The following is a 24,990-nucleotide window of genomic DNA, read 5'->3' as shown; positions in this document are numbered from 1 at the left end:
TTTAAACCAATGAACAAATGATGGAATATGAGATGACTATTACAATGAAATTTGATGAGTGATTAATTCAATTTTTCATGCACTTCAAGTAATAGCTCAAAAATATGCTGAATGCATCGTAAATAAAATTTGACAAGAATGTAAAAATTGGAAAATATCCCTCGAATGGCAATTAACTCAGTATTTAAGATGGGGAGAGAGAGGAATATTTTTGAGAGAGAATTAAAGCAACTATTTCTTTATAACTTATGCACAGAGGGTAAATAAATAATATATTATGGCCTAGTCCTTTTCCTAATGTAGGAAAGTTGAAAAAATACAACGCAGATAATTGAGAGTAAGAAGAAAAATGCTTGTCATGAAATGAATTGCAGAAAATTAGCATCCTTTGGTGAAAAACAATCACATGACGAGTTCTTAAGCAACTGTTTAGACACATTGAGGTTAAAAAAATGTAAAAAATAATTTGAATTTATTTAGCAGCGCAGTACACTTTAGGATTATTTAAGTTCCAAAAAACTGATTGCATAAGGATAATGATTTGGGTTGAAGGTCTCCAGTTCTTCAATTTTCTGATAAGCTTAGGGGCAGACTGCACAAAAAGCAGTACAAATTTATTGTCACTTTTCTGTGATGGCATTGAATATATGGGAGAAGAGTCCACCTGCAAAGTCCTCTATAAAGGTATTATTATTATTAGTTCTATCATCCCATCCTATCATGCCTTTTGGTTGATACATCTGTTCATGATATTTTTAAATATGTTGTAGGTGTTAGCATCTCAAATCTTCTTAGCAATGTTTTTATAAATGTACTACCTGTTTTTATTAATATTTGAAAACAATGAAGACATCACTCAAGTTTCATGGTGTTGGAATTAAGAGTGCTAAAAACTTAGTATGCTCGTACCTGTAAACTCCAGTTGACTAATCTTTTTGGAGGCTAATAGCTTCTCCTGAATTTGCTTTAAATCAGTAATGATGAATCTAATTTACTAATTATAAACTTCCTTTTGGTGGATCTGAAACTAATAAAGGTGTGAAGAGGAGGGATGTCACCAGGAAAGATTTTTAAAATGTTAATTAATGCCAACTAGTGACCAGCCAATTTATTTATATTTGTCAACTAAAGAGTTATGCTGTTAGCTGTGCTTATTCTTTTCAATTTATTCTTGGCTTTTTCAAAGAAAGCATAATGCTCCCAAACTAGTACGTTATTATCAAATATTTAAATGGAATACTAAATGTTAAAGAAATGGTATTATTAATTTGTGTGAAAGTTTGAGAGTGATATTAATGATCACTGGATTTGACTAATGGCTTCTAAAATATTTCATGCTCAGAGGATTGACCTTCGAGACAACCCCATCCAGATTGGTGGCTTGATGGCCCTCGCCCGATCCATGAAAGCATACACTGGGGTCACGAGGTTGGATCTTGATGATATGCCTAAGAAAAAATTGGTAAGTTTTAATTGAAAATGTGTTCTATATTCCTCCAAATCAAAAATACATAGAGCTCATGAGTTATTGAGGGCACAGTCAGATATTTTTTGCAGCATAGAATGCTTAAAGAATAACCAGAGTGCCAATTATGTGTGGGTCGTTCAATAACTCTTTGGAAAATCCAAGAGTAGAGCACTTGTATCAGAAAAAGTTAACTTTTACTAAGCCTTATCTCTCATTAGACTGCTGTTAAAGTTTCTGCTATATCCATCCCGTGGTTTCATTTTCACGGTTGATTAAAGGAACTACCTTTTGTTTAAAATATAAAAACTTTAATGTGGAAGTGGAAGTGATTTCCTCCGAAATGAATGAGGCAAATTCCACAATATGGTTTTAGCTGATCAGTGAGTCAGAGTTCATGAAATAGTTGAGACCACTGGCATATCACAAGCTAGTACAGTGGCACTAAAAATTGGGTGTGATAAAAATCTCTGCAAGATTGGTGCTGCATTTGTGGAGAATAAACACAATTGTGTGATCGATTTTGAAGCTGCTCTGGTGTGTATCAGTTGCAGTTGCAGTCCTGATGGGTTTCTGCATCAATTCATAACTGTGGATGAAGTATGGATACACTGCTTCACTCCAGAGTCAAAGGAACAGTCAAAACAGTGGATTCCTATAGGCAATCCGGCTCTTAAGAAGACAAATACAGTTAAATAGGCAGGCAAGATGATCTACATCAATTGCTTGCAAAAAGTACAAACGATGAATGGAAAGAACAGGGTGCGGTGCTTAGATCCAGAAAAAATTCAATTTGAATTTCCCGCCATATCGAATTTCCACTGCAGGTTGGGATTGGTGTTCTTGAAAGCTTTAGGCATCTAGTAAACAGTCATAACCTCAAAAAGGCTGGTATGTAAGGTAGAAGTGCGGAGTGCAATCGAGGAGTCACTATTATCGGAAGTGTTTGCGCAGTGAAATAGTTCGATTCTTCTTCTGGTACCCCAGATCAACTCTTTATGATATTGTGGCTAAGTATAATGCTTCGGAGAAGTCTGGGAAAGGTTTCGCTAGCCCAGCGAGGAAATCTCATGCTAGGACATGCGTGCTTGTCCGGATTTAAATGCTGCACCCTGTATTTTGTGTCGTTGCTCCGGTTGAGCAAAGAAATCAAGAAAAAAAGTTCTCATTTTGCAAAGAAAACAAATTTTCTTCCATCAAAACAATGACATTATTATGGAATTGAAGTTCGAATTTTCACAGCATCCACTGCATCCACCAGAATTAGCCCACAGTAACGTTTTTCATTTCCAAACCTGAACAAATGGCTCGGCGGTAAATGATTCTTGTCAAACAAGGAAGGTCATCGTCTCTAACTAAGATGCCTCCTTTTGAAGAATTTCAGAAATCCAATTTTGTTGGGTGGCTTTCAAAAGTTGAAGAAATGCTGGGAAAAGTGTAGAGCTAAAAGGAGATTATGTAGAAAAATAAACAAAGTGTACCCAAGATAATTTGTTTTTCTATTCTTTTCTAAAGTCTTATTGAACAAATTGCACGCAGAATTACCACTCACATACTGAGCAGTCACTCAAAAATAGTGATTATATGAAACTGTGAGTCGAAAATTTTAATTAGCAAAAATACTCAATTAAAATTAATTATTTGTTTTACCCATACATTTGGCTTTATTGTCGACTATTTTGGCCAAAAATAGTGTTTTGTATTACATACAGTGGAACTTCATACAAAGAGCATAATTCATTCCAGAATATTTCTTGTTAAGTGAAACACTCGATTAGTGAAACAATATTGTGCATATAAATTAATGTAAAATATGATAATGCATTCCATGCTAAAAAAATAAATTATGTGCGAGGTTTATTCAATGAAAACTAGACGTACATTGTTTCAGATCGTGGATCATCTTCATCATCCCATCTATTGCAGAATGAAGCAACCAGGAATGTGAACTAGATTTGTAAACTAAAAAAAAATTAAAATAATTAGTATATTATTTATGATACATTCCATATTCTTTGTTCCTAGAAAGCTGTCTGGAGACATTTGTTATTGCTGACTTCTCAAAATTTTGTGAAAATCCTCCTCAGAATTATCATCAATAAATTCCTAGCATGCATGGCCACTGCCTTATTAGGATGATGCCTTCTATGCATGGTGCTATGCAACAGTTTCCCATGACCTCCACATCACATGTAGCCTGTTCATCCTAACTTTACATTTCTTGAAAGTTTCTGAATATTAAACAAGCAGTGGTTTAATTTTCAAATAGCATCTTGCGTTTGCAGAAAATTGCAGCGTGAGATGACCTTTGATTGGCTTATGATCGGGCAGTTCATTCTCTTCTACTGGTATGTGCACGAATATAAGGTTGCTTAATAAGGCACCATCTTCCAGAAGAGACCCCTCTCGTTACAATTAAGAACATGTTGCACCAGGTAACTCTCAGAATCTAGGAGCTACTTGGAGTCACAGATATAGTTATCTGCTGCATTTGAGTCAGAGCTTGCTGCTTCACCTTGACTCACAGTGCTGTAGATGACAGTTATTCTCATCAATTCTCAAACCAAGCACGGCTTCCTTAAAATAATTCTTTGGCCATTGATGATCCTGGCATCTTCTTGACGAGGTTGGCGAAAATCACCTTCACCTTCTCACAATTGATATCCTAATTAATAATGTGGCATTGCAATTGCTTTTCCTTTCCTCATATGAAAAGCAATCTCGTTCTGACTTTTAAATGATTTTGATTTTCCTTCCTATTGTTATTTTCATTCTCTTATTGCTCTCTTCCTATTGCTTTTTCTTCATGCATATTTTTAAAACTACACAAAAAATGTTATTACAATTTTCACAAAAAATCACCAATAACCTGTCTAAACACAAGTTTGGGAAAACGTGTGATCACTAGTGTCACTAAGATGCTAGCGGAGCGAGTGCTAAACACAAACCGAAGTAGCAGGCACACAATCATTCTGGGAATCCTTGTCAGTCGTTATGATAACAGTTACCCGGTAAGCAAGGTTCCCCTGTCTTTCTAAATCTATTATTTATGTCATATTAGGAGTGCGCTCTTAATCAGTGAGAGGCAAATGTTGAGTTAAACTGACGAGTGGAGTTTCACAATTGAAAAATACATTGATGGGAATTCAGTCTTAAAATTGCATTCTTATCTATTTTGAAAATATTTGGGTGGCATTGGAGGAGGGGCGGAGGGGTTTGACTCTCGGTGTGCTCACTCCCTCTCCCTCTCTCCCCCCCTCATGCGTGCAGGATGGAGGAAAGGAAGCCTTGGAGCAGTATCTCCATCTCGTAGAAGAAATAAGGGGCTACAGTGCACGCAACGCAAGGAGAGAGGCGGACGAGAGGAAGGCAAGCAAGGAGGAGGAGGTGGTGCAGGTCAGCGGGAGGGATTCCGAGGGGGAGGGAGGGAACGCCCGGCCACCCATCCACCGCACCACCAGCCCATCGCCCAATTCTCGTAAAATATCCCTCACCTGCGAGACACTGTTACGGAGCAATGTGGCTGACAGTGGTGATGGCGGTAATCAGCGGAAAGGTGAGTTTTGCTTGTGCATATGAGAGCTCAAGACCACCCACTCCCCACCAATAGATTTTTCATTATTTTCTCTTCTTTTTACATTGCGATGCATTGAAAAATTATAAAATTGCACGAGATATGTTGTATTAATTCTGAGAGCTTTAACTTTTTCACCTCTGCAGGATTTCCTATTTACTCCCAGGAATCTCACTCCTAATTTTAGAGAATATATCCTTGCTTGAATATTTTTTGTGCTCAGTAATAGTTGTTTAGGATATTGAAATGTTAATGAAATATTGACAACAAATTGCATTTTAAAGCAGTATGTTTTATATGTAATGACACACAAGTTATTTCAATGTAAAAAAAGTTACCACACTTTTTTTCCAGAAAGAGAAAATAAATTTCCATGGCCTGGACATTTATTGTGTATTTGGCCATATATCATGGCATTTCACTGTTACAATGTGACTATTACACTATGACTGTAATCGGGGAATATAAAATCATCATCATCCACATTAATCTAGTGGTAGCCTTCATGCCATGACTCCCCATCCTCTGCTCTCATCCCCTTCGATGTCTCACATGACAAATCCCCTTTGCAGCATCCTCCTCCCTCTCCTTCCAAGATGTCCCTCATCAAACAGTCATCCTGTTTCAATGCATGCCCCCTTCCTCTTTTTGACGGCCTCAGTCAAAGTCATCTCTTCTCCAATTCTCTTCATCACCTCCTCGTTCCTTGCCCTGTCCAACCACCTCAGCTTCAACATCTTTCTCCAAATCCGCATTTCAAAGGGTTCTATGCTTTTTCTATCACTTCTTCTCAATATCCATGCCTTATCCATTGTGCTCCACTAATAACATTTCACTATTCTCTTCTACAGTGTGAGACCCACGTAACTACGTAATAATCTGCTTTTCCTCATTTGTGTCACTCTGGTCATTTCTATTCTTACTTTTATTTCACTTGCGCTTGACCAGTCTTACATTATTCCTTTTCCCAAATGCAGCAAACTCTCAATTAGCCGTGCTAATTCTACCTTATTTCCCTCTACATCATCAGCTTCATGCCATCTCAAAATTTCTGCAAGCTTCATGCATGTTTTTTACGTGCCGCAAAGTTAACAAACTGATGCCTTCTGCCAGTACTCCATCACAATTTCTTCTCCGTTAATATTGATGTGTTGGTGATGGATAGCAGCCCTGCATCAGACCTATGCCAAACCAGTCTGTTTTTTCAAACCACAGTCTCAATGATGCTGTCTACTTTTGATTGGGTGTCTGTCCTTCCAATCCATCCCTTTTCTTGTCAATATAATGATAGATAATAATAATATGTATATTTGTCCAGCAGATATAGTGTACAGTATTGATAATACATGTCAGGTGTGTAGGACACGTCGGTGGGATATAGATCACATTTTTCCCAAATAGAAATAAAAATGTAAAGATATGACAGGAAACTAATGTACACTTAAGTTTATGTAAATATTCATTTGCTCAATAATAGCACTCATCAACCAGATTAGCCAATAGATTATACACAAATATAACACACTTAACATTATCAAATGCCTTCTTCAAATCTATCGAATACAGGTGTAATCTTTTGCCTTTTTCTGAATGTTTCTGCCAAATAACCCAAGCCACTCCAATCCCTAGTATCCATTCCCTTGCCGGGTCCTAACTCCTAATGAGCAACATTGCCTTCCATTATCTTCACTAATCTTCCATTCAATATTCATAGCATGATTTTGTTAGCATGTGTTATTAGACTCATGGTCCTCGCCTATTTGTCTCATTCCTTTCTTCTGTGCTAATGGGAATGGTTAAGTCCTCTGGGCCCTTCTAGCCTTTCACCCATATCTCTTCATCCACTAATGTAACGCCCACACTCTCCCAGGTGCTCTCAGTTCACCTATCACTCCTCCTTCACACAAAGATACAATCTCCACCATGCCTCTCTCCTGCCTGGGCATTTGATTGGCTCCACCGCACACAGAACTTGCACACCACTGGGTTACTCTTGCTTCATATCCTTGGCTGCTGCTAATACTTCTTCCTTGAAATTATTTTCCCCTTCCCATCTCCATCAGAAGCATCAGCTTTCCAAATTTCCAGGTCTAGCCGTTTTTCTTTCACTGCATAGAGCTCTTCAAGATTCCCTCTCCATATTTCTTTCATTTCTTTTAGTAATTCCTTGTTCTTATCTTCTATTTCTTTGGAGAAGGTACCTTGGTGCCTTTATTGCTTCCAACCAGGTTACGATCATTAATTTATTATACACTTCACACGGTCTCTGTCAAAAATAAGTGGTGTGTATTTTTCTTGCGTATGTGGGCGGCAGGAGTGATTTGTGGCAGGCAAGGTGGTAGGAGGTCTTGGGGAAGTGATGTGATCCGCACCAGTTGCCTTTCGGCTGTTACAGTGTGCGAATCGCTGATAGGCTCGACCCTTGTTCAAAGGTATGGACTGGATCCCTGTTTGAAGGATGCTTCTCAAATTCACAATGCCATTGCTATAGGGCAACAATATGCAATAACATTTTGTGTGAAGCTTGGAAAGTTAGGTTCGGAAATTGTTCATGGTTAAGGATGCTTACGGAGATTTATTTATTTATTTAACGGGAATAACCCTTTACATAAAGAAAGGCAAAAAATATATATTGGTTCCACAATTATAAAAGAAAAAAAATTACAAACGGGTACAAATTACATAAAATTAATATTGACTTGTATAGATATCCACACAGTAATAATTAGCGTTCTAAAATTCTTCGGATATTTTTAATAACATTTTTTTAAGGGATCTTGGTGAGATAGAAAATAGGTCAATTTGATCACAACTGTTGGCATCTCTCATAATCTGGATTTTAGGCAAGTATTAAGTGTAGTTTTGTGCATGATGTCTAATTTCAAAGAGTGCTTCATGCCTCGTGCATTGTGAAGATATTGCCCTTAGGAGTTCATGTGTCAGGTGTTATTAATATTTCTAAATTGATGCAAGGAGGGAAGATTTAGTAGAGGTAACATGTCATGATTGCTATAAAGAGTTCTAAAGGTTCAATTTGAATGTAATTTTGTGCACGAATATTCTATGGATACATTCAATTGTATGAATATGGAGTTTGTAGTAAGGTGACCCAACAGTAGGGTAGTATTTACAGTGACCTAACTAACGAGATGAACAGAACTTTATTTGCCTCTATATGTTTAAAGTTTTTACAGTATCGGAAGATAAATCCAAGCGATTTGTATGCTTTGGATTGAACATAGTTACAATGTTGATTGAATGTTAACTGTGAGTCAAATATAACTCGGAGGTCTTTTATATTTGTTAATTGGGCCATAGGATAGTCGCTTAGCCTATTTGTGATGCCGTGGACTCCTTTTCCGGTTTAATGTTACAGAATAGCATTTTTTGAAATTGAAAGTTAGATAGTTATGCTAACCCAAATTTTGAAGCCCATAAAGGCAGTTTTGCAGAGTTACAGCAATGAAGCAGAGTTAAAGCAGAGTTTTGCATAATTAAAACAGAAATGAAGCAATGTCCTAAGGAATTGTTTTACGCTGGCACAAGATGTTAGACAGGAGGCTAGAGAGGGAGGAGGTTGATGACGAGGAATGCCCTGGATGTCCATCAATGACGCAGTGTGACAGAAAAGTGTAAAGGAGAGAGAGATGCTCTCGGGGATCACACTTCTCTTCTCTCCTCTCTCTTCACATTCTTTGCAGTCCTCCCAGTGCTCTCTTGCTTCCGTCATCTCTGATCTCATCATCAAGCCACCTATCAGTCTTTTTGCCTTCTTCCATGTTCATTCTCTTACATTTTTCTCCTGTCCTTCACTTGCCATCTCACCTATAATGTTAACCCATGATTTCTTCTTTATGATTCCCTTCACTTACCTACTTTTCTCCCCCAAAACAGTGAGTAACTATAAAGACTCCAGATTTCCTATATGTTTCCTCCCTTCAAACGTGGCTTTAATTTTTCCTTCTTTCTGTCTATATAATTTCAAACATCATTACGTCCATAATCTTTAGATTTTCTTGGTCCAACTTCTTTCCACTTCTCACATTCTTAATTCTTTTCAACTTATACTTCTGTCTTTATTCTTCTGTATACGGCTGTCTACACCAAGCTCAGGTAACCCTCAAGCCATTTTAATGGTATTTCTATAGTCCATACTAAAGGACTTTGTACTTTTCCACAGACTTTTATGATAAGGTACCACATGTTTCACCAACTTGTGGCATCATCAGGTGATGATGCCGCAATTGGGTGAAATGCATTGTACCTTATCATAAAAGTCTGTGGAAAAGTACAAAGTCTTTTGTATGGATAATAAAATACTTCCACGAAGTGAAGCCCCAAACAGAATGTATATCTAAAGATTTGTTCAACCAAGATTCAATCAATTCATTTTCTGTACATATCCCCATGTATATGATATTTATACCAGATGGTGTTTGCCACCATCAGGTTCATTTCCTTGCGAAGATACAGGGTCCATACAATAAGTATCAAGGCTGGTTCCAAATATCAAAATTTATTGCAGTTATCATTACAATTACTTAATAATCTTCAAAATTCATTCCTCCTGCATCGATACGCTTAGTTTGGCGCGTCTGCCACTCGGCAAAAGACCGCTGGAAGTCGGTTTCCGGAATACTGTTGAGAGCCTTTGTTGCCGCCGCTTGAACCGCCTTGATGGAGTTGAACCGATATCCTTTGAGCTCCGTTTTTATTTGCGGAAACAGGAAAAAGTCAAGAGGAGCCAGGTTAGGGCTGTAGGGGGGGTGAGGCAACGTTGCCACACCAAATTTCAGCAGAAGCTGCCGCCCAAAAATTGCGACAGTTTTGGTTCCTTGCTCAAAACTTTCAGCACCAGCTTTGCGTGCACTTTCCTCATCACAAGATCCTCTATTACAATGGTGGGGATGGTTCCGACTGAAAGGCCGGTCTCCTCGTATGATAAGGGCGATGGTTAAACGCCTGTCAGAGTCCAAAACTTTTATCACTTTGGCCACCTGAGCATCGGTTCGAGCAGTCGCCAGGCGTCCAACGTGGTGCTCGTCTTCGACGAGTTCCCAGCCTTCCTTAAGCATTTTGTGCCACTCAAAAACTCTTGTGTGGCTCAAGGCATCATCCTCATAAGCCTGTTTAATGGGTTCAAGGGTCTCCGATGTGGATTTCCTGAGTTTAACGCAAAACTTCACAGCGTAGCGTTGTTCGGCAGTGCACTCCATGCTGGCACAATGACACCACAAAGAATTACATGTCACAAATATCCATCTCCTGTCTCAACACATGCCCGGAGACGACTGAACTGAAGTGCACCTGAGTGGTGGGGGACCCCTCTACCGAGCTGACTGGTCGGACCCCCATCCACAGCTCCGTTGAGGCCACAGCAAACCAGTCACGATACTTATTGTACAGACCCTGTATGCTAATCTTTCTTCTCTGCTGATACTTAGTTCAATCATAGCCTCTTGATTACTTAGGTTTGTAAGCCCACTTCTACATTTGTGGTCTAGTCTGGAAGCCATCTGTGTTGCAGCATCCTCTTCCCTCATCCTATCAGTCAAAATGAAGTATGTCATAGGCGAATTAACTTAGTGGAATGTAGTGATGCAATAAAAATACTTAATAATTTCCTTACTTTACGTTTAATATATAATAGTCATATACAGCACGGAAACATGGCAATTGAAGCAGGATGACTGGCATGAATTGGATTTTGGAATGTGGGTGTGAAGAAGGTGAAGTGAGCAGAAAGGAAAATAAATAAGGAATTGCTAGGTATGGTGGGGAAGAGAGGGGATTGTTGCAATAAATCATAAGGAGACTGGGAAAATGGATGAAGGGCGTATTGATTGGCAGTGGAATGTTAAAGACTGTGATAGAGGGGAAAATGTTAGGCAAGGGCATGAATAAGATTAGGATGTTGGCTCTATTGAAGGGAAATAAAATGTATGCAGGGTTGGAGAACAGTTTATTTAAGTGTGAGGGATTGTATCTTGTTTGGTTAGGCTAAGGTATGTATCGGTGTTCAGTCCGTTCCTCTCCAAACACCAACCTTAAACAGGAGACTACCAAATAAATTGAAAATGTCTATGCTGCATTGGAAAATGCTGAAACCTTCGTGCATGTAAATTTAGTATTGTCTGTTCAATTACAGTAGAGGTACGAATTAGGTAGAATGTTAGCACAAATCCTTGATCAGTGAATTCTTATCCTAGCAAACTTAGAAAAAGCCTGAAATCAGAACACATCATGTCTATGTTTTAATAAAGTTTGTGCTATTGTTAAATAAAATCATGATAATCCAACCCTGGAACTATTCTGTTTTTGCCGGCAAAGTTCGGCAAACATTAAATGTATAAATTTCAAGGGAGATGTGGCAGTTATTTCTGTTACCTGATTATAGAAATATTCGACACAATTTATTTTGTAAGCAAATTGAATGAATTTAGGGGGCATGCAAAAATAAATTTGGAGTTAAAGCACTAAGCCATCAACCGTAAGGGATGTCTCACCTTTGCTCATCACTCCTTTTATAATGAGTGGAAATAGAGATGGCTCATTTAATTTTTAATCATTTTTTTCATGCTGTGATTATCAAAATGCATTGATGACAATATAAGTTTGATGGCATGTTTTTAGTTTTGGTGAATATTTGGCATGATTTCCACCATTTGTGCACATGTTTTGCAGGGAGGGGCAGTTGCCTATCAGCTGGGGAGCCACGCCGGAGCTTGGGGTTGGGGGGTCGACTACGGAGCCCTGCACCCAGCCCTGTTCCAAGCCCCTCACCCTCGCCCACACCCTCACCTCATTCTAGCCCCGTCCCTAGCCCCTCAAGGTCACGCTTCCAGGTGTCCAGGGTGCCCGACAGCAGTGCCTTCTTCCTCTCAACGCCCCCACACATCTCAGTATCGTCCCTGCCCGACTCCCCTGAACCCTCCTCCTCCCCCTCTTCCATTCCCTCCCGCTTCAAGGTGACGCGTGTCTCTGAGCCCAAGTCCCCCATGAATACGACTTCGACAGGTCAAGGGGAGTCGGGAGCCACACAAAAACTTCCAACAGTCATCACCAGCTCGACCAGCAATGTAACCATTGGCTTCAATTATGATGATGTGAAAGTTGGCCAGAAGGACTTTGAGGAGGGTTTGAGGAGCAGCGGTGTGCAGTTAGGATCATGTGCAGGGGATGAGGAGGCTGTGGAAGAGGGGTGGAATTTTGACGAACCCACAGAGAAAGATGGAGCGAGTTTAGATAGGGTAGGCAACAATGTTCTGCACCCAGATGATGTGGAAAGTGGGACCTCTGTTGATGGGATCAGTGGGATTTCTGTTGTTGGAGTTAGTGGGAATTCAGTCGCTGTTGTCAGTGGGACCTCAGTTTCTGGAGTCAGTGAGACTTCAGTGGCTGGAGTCAGTGGGACTTCAGTGGCTGGAGTCAGTGGGACCTCAGTGGCTGGAGTCATTGGGACTTTTGTTGATGGAGTCAGTGGGACTTCTGTTGATGGGATCAGTGGGACTTCTGTTGATGGGATCAGTGGGACCTCAGTTTCTGGAGTCAGTGAGACTTCTGTTGCTGGGGTCAGTGGGACCTATGTTACTGGAGTCAGTGGAACCTCAGTTGCTGGAGTCAGTGAGACTTCTGTTGCTGGGGTCAGTGGGACTTCTGTTGCTGGGGTCAGTGAGACCTCTGTTGCTGGGGTCAGTGAGACCTCTGTTGCTGGGGTCAGTGAGACCTCTGTTGCTGGGGTCAGTGAGACCTCTGTTGCTGGGGTCAGTGAGACCTCTGTTGCTGGGGTCAGTGAGACCTCTGTTGATGGGGAGCAAACCTCGAATATGTCTCATCCATCTGCTTCTCCTTCAAAATTATCACCGTACTCAGTCACTGGGCGAATTCGCAAGTTCTCCAGCATCATCCCGCCTCACAACTTGAACGTGGACCCTGACACACCAAAAAACCCGACCAGTTTAGAGCGACTCCTCGGGCTTTTTCAGCACCCAAGTAGTATTTTCAGTAAGTCGTTGCCAAATCCCTTATGCACTCAGAATGGTGCCAGTCAGTCTTCTGTTGGTGTTGGGTATTTGTTTGGCTCTCCTTCAGCACCCAGTGTGGTGAAGCTGCCTTCCACTCAAGTCCAGCCCTTGAGAAACGTTCCCAGCACCACTAAATCAGGTTCCTTTGGCACAGCATTGATATCCAACATGATGCAAGAGGTGTCGGCGTTTGCTGGGGAGTGCCGAAGTGCATTCCCTGGCGGCTCTCATGATTCCAAGTCTGCATGCTTCCTCCCTGGCAAGCACCAGTGCCCATCGAGCAAGAGAGTGCCCGGGGAAGTCCATTCGTCGCTGCGTAGTGCATTCCAGGGCAATGAGGAATGTCATCATCAATGGTTGTCACCTGAACGCCACAAGGCGAATGCCGTTGATGGAGATGGAAGGTCAGGAGAATTGGGTCACGGGGTCATTTTGATGGGAGTGGGGAGAGATGTGGTGCCACCAACCACCTCCACGGGTGCGAGTCATTGGTGTTCGGGCGAAGGGGATGGTGATTCTTGTGGACGTGAGGCGCCAGCCGAAGTGAGGGTGGAAGCTTCGGTTGGTGGCTCGATGGAGTGTGGCTCCATGGACACGGGCGTGCCCCTGGGCCACCCCTTCTGTTCATCACATGGCCATAGCGAACTGTTTGGTACGTGTTGCCACTTCCCTGATCCCAACTGCAATACTTATAATGTTGAGGAAGTGGACAACATGGAGGCAGTGAAGCGGAACAACGAGAAGGCGGGGGGAGGGGGGCGTTGGGCAGTGGGGGCTGAGAGCGTGCAGTTGGACATTGTTGCCACTTGCCTGGAGGAGGGCAGTGGAGGGCAGGAGGACATGGTGCCCTTGGAGGCAGTGGTGGCTGACTCGGGTAGCATCCCTTGCGCTGCAAATGCGCTGGCTGCTCACCTGGAAGGGCCGCAGGGTGAGTGCTCTCATTGAATGCTTCCTCCACTCCTATTGAAGCGCCATGATCACTTGCATGTCCAACATTCCCTTGAGTTAGTTAATTTATACGCAGCTCAACTGAAAGCATGCTGCTGTTTGGAAGCAACATCTTGAGTGTGAGTGAGGGACACTTGGTTTCCTCGCCCTTTTTCCCCCTCTGATATTTTAAATTTAAATGCTAGAAAACTGACTTTCTTCTCATGCATTCTTTTGTGTAGCTTTTTCCAGCATATATTTATTTTCATTTTTTTAGTTTAGTTTTTGCTCTTTATGTTTTCAATATGCATTGTTTGTCCCAGCAGTCCTACCCCTCCCTCCATTCCGTCTCTTCAACAAGCTTTTGAGCCTTCAGCAAGCCTTCAAGTGGACACAATTGCAAGGCACACTCAAAAAATAAATGCATCGCCGAAATGGTATTGAAGCAGTTCTGCTGAAAACATATTTGCTCTCTCGAGGTCCCTTCATCAACACAATTACTCTGCCTCTTCAATTTAGGTTTTGATAACACTAGAGCCAGAGTTAGTGGTGCCACAAGTGGTCCTTGGATTTGCCAATTCTCTAATTGCTAATTAAATCATCCTTTCAAATCCCACTTCGACAAAATTGATGACTTAGAAAACTGTCATTTTGTGAGCTAGAGAAATTCTATGGTGAAATTATTTGAGACTGGGGTGCATAGGATCCATTCAGGACAGTCAGTTCTACAATTGTGTTCAATATATGCAATCAAGACAAATTTTGGCAAATAATTCATAACAAATTTATCAGTGTATCAAATAGCACAAAATTAAATGGAAGAAAAGTGATGAATGGAATTGAGCCTCCATTGAATGTATGTCTGCAAAGCAGAGTTTATTTGCATGTTTATTCTCTGGGGATGTTCGATTTTACCCCGTCTAGGATGTCAATACCCCTGTTTTCTGACCACTACAGTAGAGCAAAGGCAGCGGAGACCTTTCCCCCACTATCCTGCCAGCAGGCAATAACAGCTGTTTTGTGGCATCTCGTTCTCTCATGTTGACTTCTTTCCTCTTGCTTGCCCTATCTCTTTATCCTACAATCCCTTGTGCCCCCTACTCGCCTTAATGCCACTTTAAAGGCTTTTATTCCTTCTCCCTGCTTAACCCTTCTATCATGGCTTCTTTCAAAATCCCATTGCTTCTCAGTTTTTCCACCATCCATCTCTTCCTTCAGATTTAATCTAAGAACTTCCTCACTTTGCCACCTTGTTTAATCACATTTTTAAAATTTAGTTTAATGATTTATTTTAAATACTTAAAAAGAAGAACATGGGATGAATGTAATTCACTGAAATGACCAGAGTGATGCAAAGCAAAATTACATTGATCTTGGAATGTACATACTCATTGAGCTGTCTTCAAAAAATTTGGCTGATAGGCAACATAATTGGCTGATAGGTGACATAAACAAATTCAGCTTATGCAATCCTGCGTTGGGCATCTGCCAACTTCAACACAAATAAGAAATGTCATCAAAGTAAAGTATTAGGCGCATAAAGAGGAATAAATAATCAAAAAATCAGTGACAAATCAGAAGCAACAGTAATTCAGCCTTCGTTTGATCAAAAATTCATTGCTCTCCATACCATTCAGCGCTTTTGTATAACTCTCAGTAAGTTTTGCATTTATCTCGACATGTCGATACACAAGATTAACTTATCTAACGACGAATATTGCATTTCACCTTAATGCTTAGTTTTGTTGGAATTAGCTTGACATATGACACCTTGAAATAGGCAGAGAGAGCCATGTGATCATGCACAGTACATGTCTCAGAAATATATATTTTTGCATCCAGTTTGCATTTCAGCATTGACTGTCACCATAATACCAGCATTGCAACTTCTAGCATGGAATCATAATCTGCTTCAATGGTTATATGAACTACAGTGGTTTCTTACATGTTTACTATATTATTGCATATCTCACAGCTTGACGATCTGCCAAGCACAGATGACTCATTGGGTATCGGGCAACTAGTGCTGGTAGTGGGGGTGGGGCTCTAATCCATGTCATGGCCACCAGATGGCACCAGTTCGCGCCTTTATTGCACAGACCACATAATGATAAGAGCAATCAAACTCTGACCCATGAAGTATTTGCAAAATTCAGGGACATAAGGTACTTTCTTCACTTATGGAGACAAATAGAAGGAAACCTGGTGACTGAGTAACAAGAAAAGAAATGCGCTCAACTACTTTCCAGAAAGGCTGTAGGATTTCACATATCAGGATGTACTACGCCAGATTTGCCTTTGATGTTTCTCATTCAAATTTCTTTTTGTTAAGATCTCAATAACAATAATTGGAAGGAAGTGAAGCTCATGACTAGATATCTAAACAATCTAGTAATTTAGGCTCGATGGAAATCCATCTATTTCATGATGTCGATGGCACAAGTATTCATTTATTTAGCCTTAGTTCAAAAACAGCACTTTTTGGCCTTTTCATCAGACTACCAACAGTGTAAGCAATGGGGACGATAACAACACCCAAGCCCTAGATGGAGGGAAACCTACCCAGGCGGGAAATGAACCCATGACCTTTGAATTGGCAGACAAGGATGTTACCCCGTCGCTACCAAGGCCGGCAAAATAATCAAAGTGATAGGAATTCTGCCAGTGGTTATGTTAGGGATAATTTTCATTAACTATCTCAAAAAAGGAAAAATTATCAACGGTGAGTGTTATGCCAACTTATTCCAACACTTGAGCAAAGAAATCAAGCACAAGCAGCCGCATTTGGCCACAAAGAAGGTGTTGTTTCATCAAGACAATGCACCAGTTCACAAATCCGTTATTGCAATGTCTAAAAGTCAAGAATTCAAGTTTGAATTGCCACCTACCACATTCGCCATATTTAGCCCCCTCGGATTATTTTCTGTTCGCAAACTTGTAAAACCGGCTCGGTGGTTAAAGATTTTCCAACCTTGAAGAAGTGATGTCGGCAGTTAATGGCTATTTGGAGGAGCAAGACAGTTCTTATTATTAAAGAGTGTCAAACTTATTAAACATAGCCGGGAAAAGTGTTAAGAGCCGAAAGGAGACTGGAAAAATTTGCCAAATTTATTTATTTTTACCAAACTTTTTGTTTTTTTGCTGCATCGAATTTTTCTTCTGGGAACACCCTCATAGACTAGAACCAAGCTTCCCTCTGACAGCTGCCAAGATTTCCTCTCTCATGGGAATGTATTGGAATTGATATGTTGTAGCTCTACAGGTTTGATTTAGAATTATGCCACTTGAAATGTTATAATATCTTTGGAGTAATTTCTTAATTTTGTAAATCTTACCATGAGGCTAAATCAATACTATAGTAATGTAGATATCGTCCCTAACACCACGAGGAGCTGTCTTCCACTATAGAAATTAGAGCTCTAGTTAACTTTTTAAATGTATTATCCATGAGAATTTCTCATCTGAATAGGTGTTATACTTCTCCATCCAATAAATTCGCAACCTGAGGCCATAAAAACTTATTTTGCAAAATTTAGTCTACATCGATTTTTCCCCTTCATAGTACTCTCCATTCGTTGATATGCACTTATTCCATCTTCTTCTTTTTCACTGTTTAAAGCACCCCCCTGAACGTCCTCTTGGCAGTTAGGCTTTTCAGTTTTCTCGTCGTTTCCTGCTTTATTCTGTCCACATCTCCCCAGTGATGTCCCCTCATCACATTTTTGCATTTTTAAAATAGGAAAAAATCGCAGGGGGCGAGATCTGGGGCAAATAAGGAAAATAATCAAGGGTGGCGATTGAATTTTTTGCCATAAACTGGTGAACAATCAATGCTGAATGAATGTTCAGGTGCATTGTCATGGTGAAGGGTCCATCCATCATGTTCGGTAGTAAAATAGTGGGCTCTGCTTATTTTCCTAAATTCAGTCCATCAGCTATGATTCCGAACCCTTTTTCGACAATTGGTAAGGACAAGGGACCGCACACGATCAATGTTGTCGTCAACACAAGGTGTTTGAAGGTCGTCCCGGTCTTGCATCATCATCCATGGCGTCTTGTCGGCTATCTTTAAAATGCTGAATCCACTTGAAAATGGATGTTTTCTTCAGACAGCATTATCACCGTAGACAGCTGTCAACATTTAAGTAATTTCTTGATAACTTTTACCGCACTTCACCAAAAAACTCGATGTTGATTCGTTGCTCCGTAACTTCGTCAATTTCCATTTTTGACAATCAGTAAAAACAAGGACAACAGAAACTAACGTAACTGGCACCATTATATGCACAGTTTGACGATCCGCCAAGCACAGAGGGCTGGCTCATCGGGGGTCTCAGGCAACTAGCGCCGCAAGTGGGCGGGGCTGTAGTCTGCATCGTGGTCGCCATATTGCACCGATTCGGGCATTTATTGCACAGACCACGTAAACAAGAAGGTTAAAACACTATTGGGGAGTGAGAAGGGAAGGTCTGTGTTAACAGTTTGAGATAAGTCCAGAAACATTATAGTTGAACCAGGAAATATCCAGGTGAAATGTAAAGAATATATAGAACTGTATGGTAAAGAACTTAGGCCAACAAGGTCAGAACTGGAACATGAGTTAAATGAAGATAGCTTTGGTCCTGGCATAATCGATGATTAGATAGGAAGAGCATTAAGGGAGATGTAATGAAATATGGCTGTGAGGCTAGAAAAACATCCCTTCAGAACTGCTTAAAGGTTTCGGAAAATGTGGGAGGAAGACTGAGTTTATGTGAACTGATTCGTAACATCTATGAGGAAGGAATCTGTCCAGAAGACTTCATGAAATCAGTTTCAGTTCCTATTCCGAAAAAGATGAAGGCTGCATCATGTGAGGACTACAGAACAATAAGTTTGATTTCCCACACAGCTTAAGTTGTTATCAGGATTATCAACAAAAGGATAGAGAGTAGAGCAAATGATAACTTATGGGATGATCAGTTTGGGTTTAGGAAGGGGAGAGGTACGCGTGATGCCATTGCAGTAATGAGATCACTAATTAAGAGGAATATAGAATAGAATCAGGATGTATTTGCCTGTTTTGTAGATTTCAAAATGGCATTTGGTAGAGTGAATTGGGAAAAACTAATGAATATATTGAAATAGGAATAGAAATGCCACCATTCCAGCGATAGAGAAAAATTCAAAAGAGTGTAAGAGCATTTTGGAAGGAATGTTCTAGGTCTGTTTCAAAAATTGGAAACACCTTTGCCATAAGTGTGTATGTTGAGGGGGAGACTACTTTGAAGGGTATCCTGACCAATAATTCCATGGCAAAGTATTTTCTTGTAATAAAAATGTTAGAGAAGTTTTTGAACAGATTTGTATGAGGAAGAAATACTATCGAGGCCAAGTTCAGTTGGGGTTTGGAAAGAGGAGAGGAAGGTGTGATGCCATAAGAATGATGAGAACGTCAGTTGAAAGGAGCATTGAATGTAATCAGGCTGTCTTTGTGTGCTCTTCAGATTTTGAGAGGGCAGTCAGTGATGTAGAGTGGGCAAAGTCAGTGGAAATATTGTGGCATATTAAATTGGAACGGAGGGATAAAGTGACTTATTTGAAACCTGTATATCAATCAGATGGCTCTGATTAAGGGTAGCAGAGAGAGGATCAGGATGGGCAACGATTAGCAAAGAGGGAGTGAGGCAAGCTTGTCCATTATCCCCAGTGCCTTTGAAAATGATGTTCAGGACTTCAGCATGGGAAGGGCTTGATCTGGTAATAAAAGGAGGCAGTGAGATGATCAAGTCAATTGGGCTTGTAGGCAATTAAGCATTAGAGGGTCTGGAAGTCAAGGGATTGCCGTTATTGTCAAGGGCTTGACAGGAACAATGCAAGAGGTCTGGGATGAGGGTTCGCCACACGGAAACAAAAGGGAAAAGGTTCTTGAAGAGTAAGAAAGGTATGTTAAACATAAAGTTGGAAGGAATAAGCTCTAGCAGGTGGGACAGTTAATGTATTTGGAGGGCAATATTTTAGAGGAAATTGGGGCGTAGTGGTGGGAAGATGAGGAGAAAAATTTTGTTCGTCAAAGAGGCATTTACAAGAAGAAGGGAATTGATGATGGATACACTTAAGTAAAATTTTCAAAGAAAAGATTTGTGAAGACTTTAATATGGATAACAATGCATTATTGATGTGAGACCCAGCAGGGTAATGTAGGGTAAAGAGAAGGTAGGGAGTTGTTAGGGGTCATCTACCTTTAAACAGGAGGAATGTGTTGAAAGAATGCCGATTGGAAAGTTTCCATCAGCCACCTAATGCAAGGATTGCTATTTATATTTTGAGCCTGGACAACACCAAGTGCTTTAGACACCATCTGACGGTGCCATATGAAAGTTTCATCCTTTTAAAACCGACTTTCTTCGGAACATTTTGTCATTTGATCATAACTTGTGTTATTACAGCAAATCAAAAATTTTGTATCAGCAAAAAAATGGAGTTAACTCGTGAACACTTTTGTGCAATGATTTTTTATGACTTTTGACGTGGATTATCTAGACAGGAGTGCATCGATCAACTTAATTCCACTTTTGCCAATGAAGCCCCATCCTTTGCCACTGTGAAATGCTGGTATTATGAATTCCGTCATGGCCACCGTTCACTCAGCAACAAAAGTCATGAAGGTCATCCAAAATCAGTTGTTGTGCCAGAAAACTTTGATGCTGTGCAAGAAACAGTGAAGGGGGATCGTCATGTTACTTATCGTGAGATTGAGGCATCCTTGGAGATTAGTATGACGAGCATCAATTGCAGGAACATTTAACTGTGAAAAAAATTTGTTTGTGCATAATTTGACAAAAGCTCAGAAAGATGCTCGTGCCAATTGGTGCAAAGAAATGCTCAACAAATACTACAATCGCGGTGCGTCAAAAGCTGTGCATAACATCTTCACAGGTGATGAATTTTAGATCTCTGCGTATGAGCCCGAAACAAAACAGCAATCCACTGCATGGATCTTCCAAGACGAGATAAATCTGACTAAAGTGATTCATGCACGAATCACATCGAAGCAAATGAACGCCTATTTCTTCGCATTGACTGGACATGTAGCAACCGTAATGTTAGAGCGAATGTTAAAAACCATGAATTCTTAATGGTACACGAGCATTTGTTTGCCAGAAGTGCTTGGTGAAATGTGGAAAAAGAAGCGGCAACGAAGGATCATTCTTCATCATGACAATGGACAAGCTCTGACAGATTGGCTGAAACAACTGGTACCTATTTGACAGGCCAAAACGTTGAATTGATGGGTCATCCTCCGTACAGCCCTGATTTAGCACCAAATGACTTCTTTTTAATCCTGTTTATCAAGAAGAAATTGCACGACCAACATTTTTTGGTGCCTGAAGAAGCTGTTGATGCATTCAAAAACCATGTTTTGGGAGCGCCTCAATCAGAGTGGAAAAAGTGTTGCGAAAATTGGTTCGAGCGCATGCAAAAGTGTATTGATTATCATTGAGAATACTTCGAAAAACGATGAAGCCATTTTCAACAATAAATTACTGTCTTTTTATTATTAGGCTGAAAATGTAAATAGCAACCCCCGTAGAATACACTTGAGAGAGAGCGTAGGCACAACATGGGTGACATCTCTGGGATGATGGAATATCAGTGATGTGGGAAGAGCGACGAGTTATATTGTGAAGGTGTGAGAAGTATAAAGAAATACAATGAAGCCACTCAGGGGAAATAATTGGTAAACATAACAGTTTCAGGTTTAACTTTGTGGAATTCCTTCATGATGAGGGTCAAAAAAAAGAAACTTTGCACTTTGCACAATAAAGACCATAATTCTTTATGTGGAAGGAAATAATTGGATTTAAATGTTTGTGATTTGTCCAATCTAATCGGCACGATGCCGCTTTTGGACCAAATGTATTGATCAGTGCATCTTGCGTGTGGATCTTAGGTGTGTCTGGATTGGTCATATTGGCACTCCTGCTCCCTCAAAACTGTTGCCTCCATTTGTGTGCGTCAACTCAAATTTCAGAAATACTGCAGAAGTTAATTTATTTGTTTGTTTTGCAGAGTGAGATCCCAGTCTTCGTTATCCTTTGAGAGACCAGAGAGAGAGACTGGGGAGAGAGAGAAATGGTGTGGAGCATGGTGAATACCTTCACTTTGGTGGCTTTTTCCTGGACAAAGACAGCGACATAACGAGGTGCCAGTTGGATGCATTCTGCTGTGATGTGTTCTCAATAGTACTTGGTGGAAGTTGTTGATAGTTAAAAGTATTCATATGATGAAATAAGGTGCATATCAGAGAATCCAGTTGAAGCACATCTAAATTTGTCATGAAAAGGCCACTATATACTTAAAATATTAACCAACAACCTCTCTGTGTTTTGTAAATAAGATACAAATTAAAACAAGATTATATTAATCTTTAAATGTGCAATCATATATGAGCACACAAAAATAAGTACTATAATGTGTAAATTACTGTGTATACGTATATGCATGTTCATATTCATTTTATGTGCATATGTGCATATACACATGCTTTTATTCCCTTGTTAAGGACTGAATTTAATGTGGTTGATCATTGTAAGATGCCCAAAAAATCATTGAATTCATTATTTTTCAGAGATGATAATCATCTATTTTTTCAATGGTAATCATCTTTAAGCATGGAGTGCTCTTTCCCAAGCATCACACAAGAGTTTGAATGAAAATGTGTATAATGTATAAAGAAAATTGAGGAAAATATTCATTGGACTTCGGAGATAATTGAAGATAATATAAAACAATAAGTACTTCCCGATAGTTTACCATTGCAAAGTTAACCACTTGATCCAATGTTTTTACAATTTGAAGATTGCTTTGTTTCCATGAGACTCACCTCTGGCCATTATTAGTTAATTGAAATATGTTGTGTTTTTGTAAAAATAATTTTTGTATAAAAATTGTACAGTACTTTGAAAAGGGCTTCAACGCTAATGATTGAGCGAAATGTACCAATTGTAGGAAATTGAATTCTTCACACATGAAGAAATAGTTTATATATATATACTATTCATGTCTTTTGTCTAAGTGAGCAGAGTATAAATATTTTTTTAAATGGTTGTGAAACTTTATAGAAATGGACCAATGGAAAATTCATACCAAGTGTGTGAGAAGGGATGAAAGCCCTCAGGCAGCTCCTCCTCGTTTCTATTGAGAGGAAGAAGTGGAATCCCGTCATGGTTGTGAATGATATTTTTTCATTGACCTATTTGTGCATTGTGTATGGGCAGCCAATAGGGATCTGATTGTATATGACTAGTCGAATTGCCCAACTGGGAAACTGTAATTTGTGCATTAAGTGAGAGAGAGGGGAAGGAGAGAGAGAGAGGTGTCCTTCATATTCCACAGCCTAATATTTCACCACATGCCTTATTTCTCATTGTCATATCATCACCACCAGTGAACGAACGGTTGAATTATTGGACTTCATCCAATCTTATTTTTGCTGCAATTGTTTGAATCCTAATTAATAATATTTACCCCAATGACTGCTTTGGAGCTCTTAGACCAAGGAGCATTTGCCTATGCCACAATCTGTGGATGTGGATTGTAGTTTGGCTTTAGATGCATTGTTGAAATGGGGAGGGAAAGCTAGCTGGCTCCCTCGCTTGCTTGCGTGTGCACGGGGGAGGGGGGGTGTGTGTGTGACAAATGATAAACACACACGCACGCACATCGCAGGCATGTGAATGCACCTCTGTGAGATGGGCAATACTGGTGCTAGGCTAAGGCAAACCAAAGAACTTTAATTTTTTAAATTCATTCATTGATACGGCAATGCTTTTTTAAGTGGAGTTAAATAATATTATCTATAGATATATTTATCAATATATAAATAATGTTAAACATTGAAGATTAGATCTCGTAATATGAGATGTGTGTGGGTGTTTGTGTGAATGTATATGTGTGTTTGTGTGAATGTGTGTGAATGTGTGTTTGTGTGTGTGGCTGTCTGCATGTGCAAACACACACAGACGTGGGCCCGCACACACACGTCTAAATTTTTTTTATAAAGTAAAAGGGAAGTGAAAATGCTCTTTGCGCACGCACTTACACCACACACGAGGATAAGTATGACATTGGGCTCGGTCTTGTCTCAAAGTCACCCAAGGGTGAAAAACCACGGGTTCCTGGATGTGTGGGAACGCGGCTGGAGTAAATCTCGGTGATCCATTCCAAGCAAAAAACTACCAGCTCTACATCCAAGCCTAATCCTCCCTGGGACTGCTGCCAGGCATTACTTTGCAGGGGGGGCGGTAGCTATCGCTAGCTCTTTCATTTGTTTAGCAGCATCCTTACTCCTCCCTCCTTGTCATGATGTTGGCAGCAAGAATAGGGGTTCTTTCTTCTGGTCTTCCCTCTTCTTCTCTTCCTACCTTTATTCTTCATTCTTCTATCTTCATTCATTTTTCTCTTCGGCTCTTCCATTAGTAGGTCCTTTAGGACTTTTGATACGAAGGTGTTGACCGCTCTCTGCACCTGTATTAATAACATCATCACCTCTTTCAACCTTTCTGAAGTAATACTCTGTTTTATCATCATCTCTAGCTCTTTCCAAACTTCATCGTATCCAGGGCATGTGAAGAACACATGCTCAGCATTTTCATCTACTCCTACACAGGATGGGCACCCTGGAGACTCCTCGTACTTGTATTTGCAGAGGTAGGCTTGATAGCATCCGTGTCGGGTAATAGTTGACCTTACTGTGACTGCGATTTCAGCCACTTGTCAACCTGGGGACTCAACGGGCGCATCCATCTGCCCTTGGCCGAATCAGCCCAACTTTTCTGCCACCGTTGTAAGCTCCTTTTACGTTCTTGTCTTCAGCTGCTCTTCTTTTTTCTTATCTTTTAGGTCTCATAAAGCTTTCCTTCGTTGGAAGATCTCTCTCGGCTCCTCCGCTAGTATCTTAATTGGCAGAAGTCCTGAGATGACTTCTACTGCCTCTTTTGAAACCGTGTGCGATCCAC

This window comes from Hetaerina americana, unplaced genomic scaffold (genome assembly GCF_022747635.1).
Source record: "Hetaerina americana unplaced genomic scaffold, ioHetAmer1.1.p SCAF_18, whole genome shotgun sequence".
In the NCBI taxonomy this organism is placed as follows: domain Eukaryota; kingdom Metazoa; phylum Arthropoda; class Insecta; order Odonata; family Calopterygidae; genus Hetaerina; species Hetaerina americana.
The sequence above is the reverse complement of the archived record's forward strand: the minus strand, read 5'-3'. Positions refer to the sequence as shown.